Below are 12,081 nucleotides of genomic sequence, written 5' to 3'. Positions count from 1 at the left end.
CGCAACTTGTGTCCCCTAAATCGAAGAACGAGTCTCGAAAATCAAGGACTTCACATTCGGGGCATTTCCAATCGAATGTCTGCCCAAGCTTGTCAAATGAAAGAGGACAAAGTAAAGAATAGGCCCTATATTAAAAAAAAATCCCCACTGGGGGGTAACACTCCTCATAAGACCTGGGTCAATATTCATATTTTGGGTCCTTTTTGTATCTCGAGTGGTGTCAAATAAAAGAGAAATAAAAATAAAGAATGTACCGGTACCCTACCCCCCTCCCGGTATTAAAATTACTTTATAAATTTCCACACGGTGACGATCCTCATAAAACTCTGTTCAAAATGCCTATTTTGGGTCTATATTTCAGAATCCCAAGAAGGTTTGACCCCGGGGGACAATGGTATAATCTGTTCTTCCCTGGTATAATACAATAACATGGTTCAGCTATGGTGCGATAACCGCTAACAACCCGACAGGAAGATTTCGTGGATTTAGAGAAACGACTGGTAAAGACTAAGAGGCAATTATTTAAAGATGGATGCTCGCGAACCCACACGTAAACATTAACCGTGATGGAATAATAATGCTGCAAAAAGGTGTTAATATTGCAAGAGCAACTACAATTTCGAATCGAAGGTAATTATTTGATCTAAAATATGCTTGAAATGATTTTGGTTTCATCATCAGCGATGAATATTTCATGAAATTGTACATTACTTTGCACCCAAGTTCCGTTTCCCCCTTTTATACTGTAGTAGGCATATATAGACCGGTATGAGTTCCAAATCTTTCTGAAGTTTTCAGAATTTTGGGCACTTGGTACACATTCTTTTATATCTGGTCTCGTATGCAAGTAAATAAAACGAGACCGGCCATGCATGTACGGCCATACATGTCTGAGTCAGTGAGTGCTATGCGGGGTGCTATGCGCGCATGCCATGTAAATGGGTAGGCCTATAATGCATGTAGAACCATATTGCATAGAGATCACAATATTCAATATCAGACTGAGCAGCTGGCTATATTTGTTGGGTTGAAGTAAGCTTACTGTCTGTGTGTCATTTGATCGAGAAATCTGCTATCCACGATGAGACGATAGTTACTGTGTGGACAGAGATAGAGCATGGAACTATAAACTACTTCAGTCACTTACAGGAGTATTTCGTGATCCTAGCATCCTATCCTTTTATGACATTTTCAGCAGATAACCACGAAAAGGCTTATTCCCAAAATTTCAGTTGATTCAGATTTTGCGCTTGTGAGTTATGCATGAATATGTGTATTACAAGTACTGCTCCATATAGGCCACTGTTAATTGACGATATTTTTGCTAAACGAAATAATCTGCAAGAAATTTTGGTACATAAACATTATGTAGGAAATTGTAGCCAGACGGTTCAAGACTTCAAGTGGTATAAAAATCTCAACTTTTTTTGAGAAAAGTGGGTCACGAAATGCCCTTTTTAATCATTGTAAATTTTCAAATGCATTAAGGGGTACTACACCCTGGCCAATTTTACGCCTATTTTTGCATTTTTCTCAAAAATTATAGCGCATAGGTGACAAGTAAGATATGTATATTATCTAGGCAAGTAGGCCTACTATAAGTTAACTACTGCACTGAAAATTCAGCAACTCAAGGCAAGTACCATAGTTATTGACTTATTGATCAAATATTGGTTTTCCCTCATTTTTGACTATAACTCTACAACTGTTGTCTGTGCTGAAATAAAATTTCCAGTGCAGTAGTTGTAGTCCTTGCCCCAATAATATACATAGGCCCTATCTTACTTGTCACCAATGCGCCATAATTTTTGATAGAAATTTATTCATTGCTAGGCCTACTGTGTGGGGGGTGGGCAACTTACAAAATGAGGTACAAAAGTGCACCTAAAGGTAAAAAACAGGGGCCGGCAAAGATTGACTGAATTTTGGCGTCGTCATTGGTTTTACACGTAAACACGAAAATGTCTCAAATAATTCCAAAAGTGTATGCATGTTATCAAGCACTATTTTATCAGTCTTAATCCGTTGAGGTTCGACAGTGAACCTAATTTTAAGTACTGTTTTTTGAATTTTTTGTATGAATAACGCACGATATATGTTATGTACAAAAAAATTCCCCCACATGTATCAATGTATGCGTGGTGTAACGGTTAACGTCTCCGCCTGCCACGCAGAAGGTCCCGAGATCGATTTCCACTACCGGCTATAATATTTTTTTTTTTTTCTTCACATTAATTTTGAATCCAAATTATTGATTTTCATGTGAAAATCTATACATTGCACTGGGAAATATATTTCGTGCATTTTTTTCTGTAACGGGCCAATAGAGCTAAAAACGCACCATGGCACGTACGGGGCGTCCAACGTGCAGGCAGTGTTGCCATCATATTGTCATTTTGTTTACGCTATTGGCTGTTGCCGTATTAAATTACTGTCGGCCACCGTCGTCTGGTAAAAACAAAACAATTTGAACACAGCATTTGTTCATAAAGAATATTATTTATATATTATTTATGCTTGATTTTGACAGTGAACTAAAGCCAAGGACAAATATGTTAGTGAAGAAATTGAAGGTGATGTCCCAGCTTTTCTGCAAGCCATTTGGGTGCAAGAGCCAAACATTTTAAAGAGAAGATTGGAGAAAATGGGAGGTAAGAGCATTATACATTCATTACAGTACAAATATACACTACTAAACACTAACAAAGTTCTCACTCAAAAGTTAGGTCTTCATAGTAGGAACTTTCTTTCCTGAAGGTACCATGTCAACAACGCCTAGAAAAGTTGCTATCTGCCTTGAAAGAGTAGGCCTACATACTATTTTGCCATTCTCTGTGATTCATTTTCTCGGATTGGTACCAGATAGAAGTGACATATTACCACCAACAAGTGACATATTATTAATAAGTGACATATTATATCACCAACTAGTAACTAGTGCCATATGGGTATAATCAGAAATAATGGCACCAAAGTGTGACAAAAGCGTCAAAAATACAAACAGTGTTCAGAGATGTAATTGTTGTCTTATTGTAAGCACAACCTATCTAAAGTCAAGAAAAAATAAAAAAAATACTTCAGTAATGTTACTAAATGTATTTTTTCAACTGGTTTATTGGCAAAAGTAGTCCAAAATTTTTAGAAACATAACACAAAAGATCCATGCCATTCCTTGTTATATTTTGACAAAATTATGCAAATATGTAATTCTTTGAGTTTTAATTTTACTTAGACACTAAACTATAAGATAGTCATGTAGAATTTTCCCGGAGAATTTTTCTCATGGAAACAAAGTTTCGAAAAAAAAAATTCATTAAAACACCTAAAATTTGTGGAAATCTGGAATAAAGTTTTTATTTGTGACCATCCAGCACAACTGAGCCCTGAAGTCACCAATGATCATTTTGAGACATTCAACCAAAATATTCTGCTTGAAATTAGCTTTAATATGATGTATATCATGTCTATAGTACTTGACATTTAAGTAGTGAAAAATCAATAAAACAGTCAACAAATCCTTTGTTTCCTATATTGTTTATTGTTTTGAGCATATCTCAATAGTGGCACTGGAGACATCCGGGCTCAGTTGTGGTGGATGGTCACATTTGTCAAAAAAAACATCTTAAACGATTTTCTGTTTAAGTTTGTATAATGCAATATGATGTGCAAAAACTGTGTTGAAGTTTTTAGCATCACTTTCTTCTTCAAATTGATGTAAGGATCCATCAAACTAGTGCTATTGTGTAACACTCCTGACACTGTATAATACCTGTATGGCCTGAAATATTTTATAAACTACATTTTCTAAAACAGTGTTTGTAATTTTTTGTTGACAACATCTATGGCCCTCTCAAAAAAGGCACAGAATTTAGGTGATTTACGTTCAATTTTATTTTTTGAGCCCAGCTTGCATGTTGTTGTAACACTCCTGACACTTTGCTACAGTAGGCCTACCGTAAGCCTCAAATATATATAAATTTGCAAATCACATTTTCTAACGTAGTTTTTGTAATTTTTTGGTAACACTATCTATGGCTATCTCAAAAAGGGGCAAAAATTGAATTACATTAGTTCAATTTTATTGTTGAGCCTATATTACTTACAATTGATTGTCAGGAGTGTAACATTTTGGTCGAGCTATGAAAACCATGTTTTATGTACATATTTCTTGAATATGAAGGTCTTTACATCATGATTACAGCAGTTTGGCTTCAGGAATAAATTTTCAGTGCTAAAAGAACACCAACAGACTGGTAATTTCTTCAGAAATTTGAATTATTGCCAATTAATTCTCGCTATTCACAATAAGGGCGCCGCCAGCGGTTTGCGATGTAACCATGATGTATCATGGGAAACGGTCGACATCCAAGTCCGTGCAATTATTGAATATTACCATGCTATTATAATATTTTTTTAGTTTGTCAAAATAAAGACCTTGTTACACGCGAATCTATACTCAATAATACTTAATAATGTGATTTGAAATGTGCACAATTAATTTTTTTCTCTATCGATTTGCGTGTAATACCGTTATATTGACAAACTAAAAAATATTGTCACGTGTTCCTATGTAATAGCATGGTAATATTTGTATTGCGCGGACTTGGATGTCGACCTTTACCCATGATACATCACGATTACATCGCAAACCACTGGCGGCGCCCTTATTGTGAATAGCGAGAATTAATTCTGTGTAACACTCCTGACATTGACTATTTAGAGAGCTGTAGCAAACATGTTCAAGCAATGGTGAATATTTTTCTTGTTTTTGAGTTCCTATCACAATGCACTAATAAAATAAAAAGTAAAACATGAATATTGCCACCTTGGTGTATGAAAAAAATCAAGTTGAATTCTGATGTAACCCTCCTGACGAGACAGAATTTCTCTTTTCAACCCGCTCTAAAAAAAAAAAGCGGTTTTGATATCATGCAAGTTTTATTTTTTTCCAAGTTTAGCCCAAATGTTGTTTTTACTAAAAACAGACTGAAATAGATAATTACTGTCATCATTACCTTACAATGCTACACAATCTGGTGACGAGTGATTTTTGGAACATATTTTATTTTTCGCACCATGTGGTCTTCACATGTTCATAAGTAAGTGACTAATATGAAAGAATTTGGAACTTAATAATAGCTGACACTTCACAAAATGTCATGAAAACCAAAACTTTTTAACTTGTAGATTTTTACATACATGATTAAAATACAAGTACCTCTTTTCTTGTCACGCTAACATGTAACACTCCTGACCATATCAGTCCGGTCCGACTGCCTGATCAGGAAGTACTGCCGAATCAGGCAGCATGTTGCCGAGTTAGGCAACACAGGCTTTGGTAACCCTTCCGAATTCAACAGACTAAGGACTAAATTGTTCATGGTGATTTTATAAAAGATCGGGGGAAATTTTACTTTGACAAACATGAGCTGCATGTAAGTTGACAATTTTTCACCGGGCGAATCCACCGGGAGAAAAATAATTTAAATATCAAAACAATTTCTAACGGTATTTTAAAAATTTGATATAAATATGCAAATTAACTTTATTTTAACTAAAATTGATAAAAAATTATTACTAATTGTACATTCATTGATAATTTTATATATTTTACCTACTTCTTTACTCTAAACCAAGAAATAACGGTATATTAAAAGATGCTCTATTTGAAATAGAGCATTGCATTAATGAGGATACCATACTGCCTGACTCGGCAACATACTGCCTAATTGGCAGTACTTCCTGATCAGGCAGTCGGACCGGACTGCATATGGGAAAGAAAATTGGGCATATTATTTTTTACATGACAGCTGTGACACTACAAATTGCTGTGGTTAAAGGGCCAATCATAAAACACATTTTAAAAGATGAATTTCTTTGCTGGTCTTTTTCATTTGCACAGCAGGCATCAGCAACCTAACGGTGCCATTATTTTTGACTTTACCCATATGCGACAGTGTTGGAGGACTCCTGACAACCTTGCACTGGCTTCCAGTTTGCCAATAAGTACTCATTAGTACTGTTTAAAATCCCTCTGTATGTAGATAGGGACGCACCATTAGATTCTGAGGGGGGGGGCATGGGAGTTTGGGTCAGGCAGAATTTTTTTTTTTTTTGCGCACCAATTTTTTTTTTTTCGCCTCCAAGAGCACCAAAATTTTTGTGAAGTTATTTTTTCAATTTTAATGTACATTTTTATACAAAGTTGGGTGGGGGAAATTTTTTTTTTTTACTCATCAGTGAGGCAAAGTTTTTTTTTTTTTTTTTTTCTCACTAGTGGGCAAAGTTTTTTTTTTTTTTTTCTCACTAGTGGGCAAAGTTTTTTTTTCAAAAACTCCCATGCCCCCCTGAAATCTAATGGTGCGCCCATAGGTCCAGCAACACCCAAGTCCAAACTAAATTTTGGACTATACCGCTATGTTCCTGCTCATACCTTGAGCTCGTTTTCTGACAGTATCCGGCTCGCTATTCAAAGACATAGCCACAGAATCACTGGCAAAAGCAGATTTGACATTGCAGCTGCTACGGCATGAAATTCGCAACATGTGAACATAAATCTGCCACGACCACATCTCTGTTTTCTTGAACTGTTCTCTTGTTTTTTGACTTTTTGTGTATATTTCTTGTAAGCGCCATGGTATTTTCTGGTGAATGACACCATAAAATGACTGTAAATGTAACCAAAGAGATGTTTGATATAAAAACAGGGTTTCTAGCCAATCAGGAAATTTTAAAAAAATGGGAAAAATCAGTGGATTTTGTTTACCCAATTAGAACATGCAATTGTTTTTACCCCCTTTCATTGTTGTGCAGAAAATAAAGTGTCATGCAGAAAAAGTGATATCATAATATCGCAACACACAAATAGGAATGTGATGCAGCGTATCTTATATGAGATGCACCCAAAATGTGTCACATCACAGTGAACCAATTTGACATGTTTGTAAATAAATAGTACATCATTTATTGATATATGCTAAGAAAAGTGGTATGACTGAAGAGGATAAACCTTAAATTGTATAGAGAAGTTCAATTTTAATGGATATTCACTTGAAGGTGTCAAGGATATACACACATCTTATTCCACACATTCTAATCTGAATTTTGGATTTAGAAACAATTCAAATCTTATGTTGCAACCAAAATTGGGCAATAGCTGCATTATGGGAACTTTCATGTATTGATGATCTCTCTGTATGTATTCTCTGTATTGTTTAATCATTTCATTTCATATTTCAAGCAGTAAATTATGTATTTTAAGTTAGATATTAGAAGATTCAAGATTTACAAGAAATGTTGGCCAGATTAATCTTGTCTTTGATGTTGTTAGCAGGCTCAGTTTAATTAACAGAGCATATTACTTATACTTTGTTACATATGCATGGAGAATTATGTACCTTGCTTTACAGTTTATCCTTTACATAATTTAGGTTTAGTTTCATTTATGATATTTTACTGTATTGTTTTTTGTAGAAAAGTCAAGACTACAGGTGAAAACAGCCTTGTTTGTTTTGCGGCATCTGAGAAGTTAATGAGGACAAAAAACAAACACCTCGATTTCACTCATTTCACTCAAGTGATGGCCTCAGGACTAAACTGTGCAATACCAGATAACTGAGTGTGCTGAATCTGTAAGTAAATTTACGGGTTGGTAATTTACGGTGAAATACCATAATTTAAAAATGGGGAAAATAAAGAAAGCAAATATTTTGAGAGCATTGGGCTATTCCAGCAAATAAGTGCACACCTCCCAAGCTTATCCCTCCACAAAAGTCTTAATTTCTAGTCACGAACAACCACTGCTAAAACCCGGAAATCCAAAGGCTTTGTTAAAGGTGCAAACATCCCAGAAATTTTAACCACTTTCATCTTGAAATTGCGGAATAAAATGTTATCATAGAGAGTGAATAATAGGTAAGCATTGGAATGTGGGGTGGGGTGTGTGGGGGTGGGTGTGTGGGGTGGTGTGGTGTGTATTTGCAGTGTAGTATGGAGTTTGTGTATCTGTTGGTATATTAATTAACATGTTACTTGCTTAAATTTATATTTTATAATCCTCATTGTATGTATAGAGGAAATAAGTTGAATTTGGTGGCCATTTTGAATTTTTGGCGGCCATTTTGAATATCAAAATCGTCAATATTAGTGCGTACATATCATAAATAATATCCTAGGCCTAAAACAATTGCTATTGTATCAATAAATTCACAATGGGAAGGGTCAGTTTGAAATATATTGGGAAATTATTGAAAAATGGTCGCCATTTTGAAAAAACAAGATGGCCGCCATCTGCTGCATCTGGATTTTTGTAAACATGTAAAAATATGTTACTTGGGACCCAAACAACATGTTAGGATAGGTGGCACATTGTCTTCAAAAAAAGGCCACAGAATTTAGTTTGCTGCTTGACTACGGAGCCATTTGACCACTAGGTTTTTGTGCTTCCATGGTGTTTCCATTTGATGCGCCCGCATAGCATGCAGATAAGCGTCGATACGCGAAGCGTATGTTGTGCGTTAACAAATTGCGCGATGCACGTAACGCGATGCGTTGTTGTCTTGGCGTGTACCCTGCTGGTACAACAAAGATTTTCTTTCCTTTTCAATTTCAAACACAAGTGGAATAGTGAAATAAAATCCTTAAAATATTGCAGTTGGAGTTTATAAATCTGGATTTTCATTCCTTGTATTTATAAAAACATGACAAAGTACAAACATATCAAAAAACTCAATTTTTGAAAGAAACAATGTCTAGAGTACACATCTGCCTTAAACACTATAGGATAAACTTCAATTTTTAAATGACACCTTGTTGAAATCAGATACATTAAACATCTAGGCTTAGGAAGATTTTCAACATGGGGGGAGGGGGGCTGACAAAAAAATTGGTGACCTATACTGGGGGTGCCCTCGGTGTCAGGAAATTTTGCAAAAAATAGGTCAAAACACCCATTTTCCGCTATCTGGTCATATTTTTTACTTTATCTAAAATTATAGGAGGGCCTGAGCCCCCAGACCAAAGTTATTGAGGGGCTGAGCCCCCACAAGCCCCCCTTCCCCATGGTTCCGAAACCTATGTTAAAAATGTTTTGTGAGGCAAAACAAGCTCAAGTTTCTTTTTATTTTCTCTCATCTTCTTTCATTGTTATCTGACCATGACAGGGATTTACTAGGGTCTGGTGGAATGTACATAAATGTAGAATTCATGCCTAAACCATAAGCATTGGGCTGTTCCAGCAAATAAGTGCTCACCTCCCAAGCTTATCTGTCCAAAAAGAGCAAAATGTACAAAACCGTTGAGTCATTGATTGAGTGAGTCAGACTTTTTAGACTTTATTATGTGAAACCTTTTTAAAATGAGGTCTTTGTGTGAGAGCCAAAAGAAGACTGAAACATTGAATTTCTAGTTCTAAATGGCTTTGTTATTTCAAAATAAGTAACAAAACCAGTGATAAATGGGGGAAAATGGGGTCTTTGGGTGACAGCAATGCTGAAAAAGGGGGTCTTAACAGCCTTAGATATGCGCCACCTCCCTGGGAAATGCTCAGCACTTTTAGTTGGTGATTTTCATGCCATATATTTGGATGAAAATAATTGGATTTGAAATTTCAAAATCAAATAATGGTTGGATGGAAATTGTTATAATTTGGTTGGAATTTCAATATCTTCTACACCATTTTCACAGTTTCATGTTGAAAATATTGGATCTGGAATTGCTTTGCAATTTCTTCCTGTTTTCTTTCCCTTTCCTCCTTCCCATGTAAAGCCGCCCATGCGTACAGCCACAGGTACCAAATATAGGTGACACCTGGGAATTCAACATGTAAACTACATGTAGGCCAGGCTACTACATGTCCTGGTTACATGTGTATGGTTGAAGAAATTAACGATTACATAATGCGCAGCATCAATGCAGTTCATTCCAAGTTTGATCAGCAGGCGCTTTTCATACTCGCTCACCGCTTCCTAAAGTTTGTGTATCTCATTATATTTAGTCCATATTATCTATTTTATAAATTGACAGTGTTATGTTTTTCATGCTTTCACTGAAGATAAATAACAGTGTGTCGAAAAAAAACTTTGATTTCTGCAATTGGAAGCTTTCCAACTTGAATTTTTTAGGTTGTGCAACTATGTTATATTTTAACTTTCCAAAGAATATTTATGCCAAGAATGACAATGATAAAGTGCTTACAGTTTTACGTGTGATTTTGATATTTCTTGGAAATATTCCAAAACATTAATGTGTGTGAGAAAATTTTTAAAGCCAGCTGGAATTCTTTTTACAATAATTCTTTATGCAAAATTAATATCAACATTAACGAAAAAAGACATTTACAAGTACCGAGCAATCGAGCATCATCTTACATGCAAAGCTTTTCAATATCATGCAGGTTTTCAAATTTGAACAAAACCTAACTAGATGTTTTGAAAGAAACAGATTGTTTAAAAAGAACGAAAAGGATTTCACCGAACAAAATATGAAGGCCACTGACAGTGTTAACCACTAGTGCGCATTGTGTTGAATGATCTCTTTCAAACTTGGAATGAAGTGAATTGAGGCATACATTATGTAATTTCTTCACAATCAGTCAACCGATTCAAGTAAATTTAGTGTATAAGCTGCGGCGAATAAGATGGGCTACACGCTAATTTTTGAGTTCTGATGTCTATTTCTCGACTTATGTCCAAATTTATTAGCCCGATAATTTTTTTCTGGGACACCCTGTATAGCACACGAGATCTCATATCTGGTTGCCAGCGCCGAGATGGTGGCTCTGCACAATGCGCTGAGAATTGTATCATGTTTTGTTGAATGTTTTTTGACTTTGCATCATGAACATAGTATTATACTCATACAAGCTATTTTGTGCAACTTGGGAACATATTGCATTGAGCACATGTGTTTTTCAAGATGTACTCAATGATAGCCGGCACAAATTTGCCGTGCAACAATGAACAACCACTCTAGTTCAATATACATAGCAGATCAATACAAAAGTGCTTTTGCAAAAGGTTTTCACATCGAGGGAAAGAAGGAAGGTTGCTATGTGTGTCTGCCAAGCACTGCAGGAATTGATCCAATCTGAGATAATGATAATTTTCTGCCCAAGTTTTGTTTCAGTTCTGTGGATCAAGCAGGGCTCAAAAATACTTCTTGGATGATGAGGACTATTTTGATCTGATTTCATTCAAGGTCCACTGACTGGTAAAATCATGTGAATGTATTATGTGAACAATATGATTTCATAACTGCATTTTTCTGTATTTTATTGCAGTGCCTCAGACTAAGGAAGAAAATGATTGGTGAAATGGGCAATGGATGACATTCAGTAAACTACCAGAAACATATCAGGTGACATCATGGTCTGAAAAAAACTGAGAAACTTCACGCACAGAAAATTATACACAGTTTAACTTTGGAAGATGACCTATTCAGAGGTCAATGACTGTGCAGTGTGCACCAACTGTTTGAGGGTATTGTGAAAATTAAAATCTGAATATAATGCAGTCTAAAATGCCAGATTTATTAATTATTAATATATAAAACCAGAGCGGTTACGGCACCACAGCTGAACCACAGGCGTTTGCAGTATACCACTGTCATCCGGGGTCATACATTCTTTGGATATCTAATATTATCTAGATATGAAAAGGACCCAAAATAGGAATATTGACCCCAGTCTAATTATGAGTGTCTCCCCACAGAAATTATTTTCATATTCTTTAATTTTTTCTCTTTTATTTGACATACATTCATTACTTCTTTCTCTTTCATTTGACACCACTGGAGCCTCATACCACCTTGGCATATCGAGATATGAGAAGGACCCAAAATCCGGGGGGGGGGGGGGTCACTGCCATTGTGGCCTGTACACTATCCGTGATAATCAACTTTGGAAAGCACCCTAAAAAAGGATTTAACGCTTGGCTAAAACGATACCTTAAACAGGTGTTTTCACACGCACCTAAACGGGATTTTATTCCTTGCATCAAATTTCATACCCTAAATTCCATTTCCGTATTAGCAATTGCAATTTTGCTACCCTTTTTCCAATATTTCATGTTTTTGACACCTAAA

The 12,081-nt window shown here is 35.7% G+C and overlaps 1 long non-coding RNA gene across 1 annotated transcript; it reads left to right on the top strand.

Moving 5' to 3' along the window:
• The first annotated feature begins 440 nt into the window (after positions 1–440).
• On the top strand, positions 441–11,472 carry LOC140145480 (uncharacterized). The gene is made up of 4 exons (XR_011858075.1): positions 441–630; positions 2,531–2,651; positions 7,474–7,631; positions 11,279–11,472. It is a non-coding gene; the product is annotated as an uncharacterized lncRNA (long non-coding RNA).
• The last annotated feature ends 609 nt before the right edge of the window (positions 11,473–12,081 follow it).

This window comes from Amphiura filiformis, unplaced genomic scaffold (assembly GCF_039555335.1).
Source record: "Amphiura filiformis unplaced genomic scaffold, Afil_fr2py scaffold_318, whole genome shotgun sequence".
NCBI lineage: Eukaryota > Metazoa > Echinodermata > Ophiuroidea > Amphilepidida > Amphiuridae > Amphiura > Amphiura filiformis.
The sequence above is the reverse complement of the archived record's forward strand: the minus strand, read 5'-3'. Positions and strand labels throughout refer to the sequence as shown.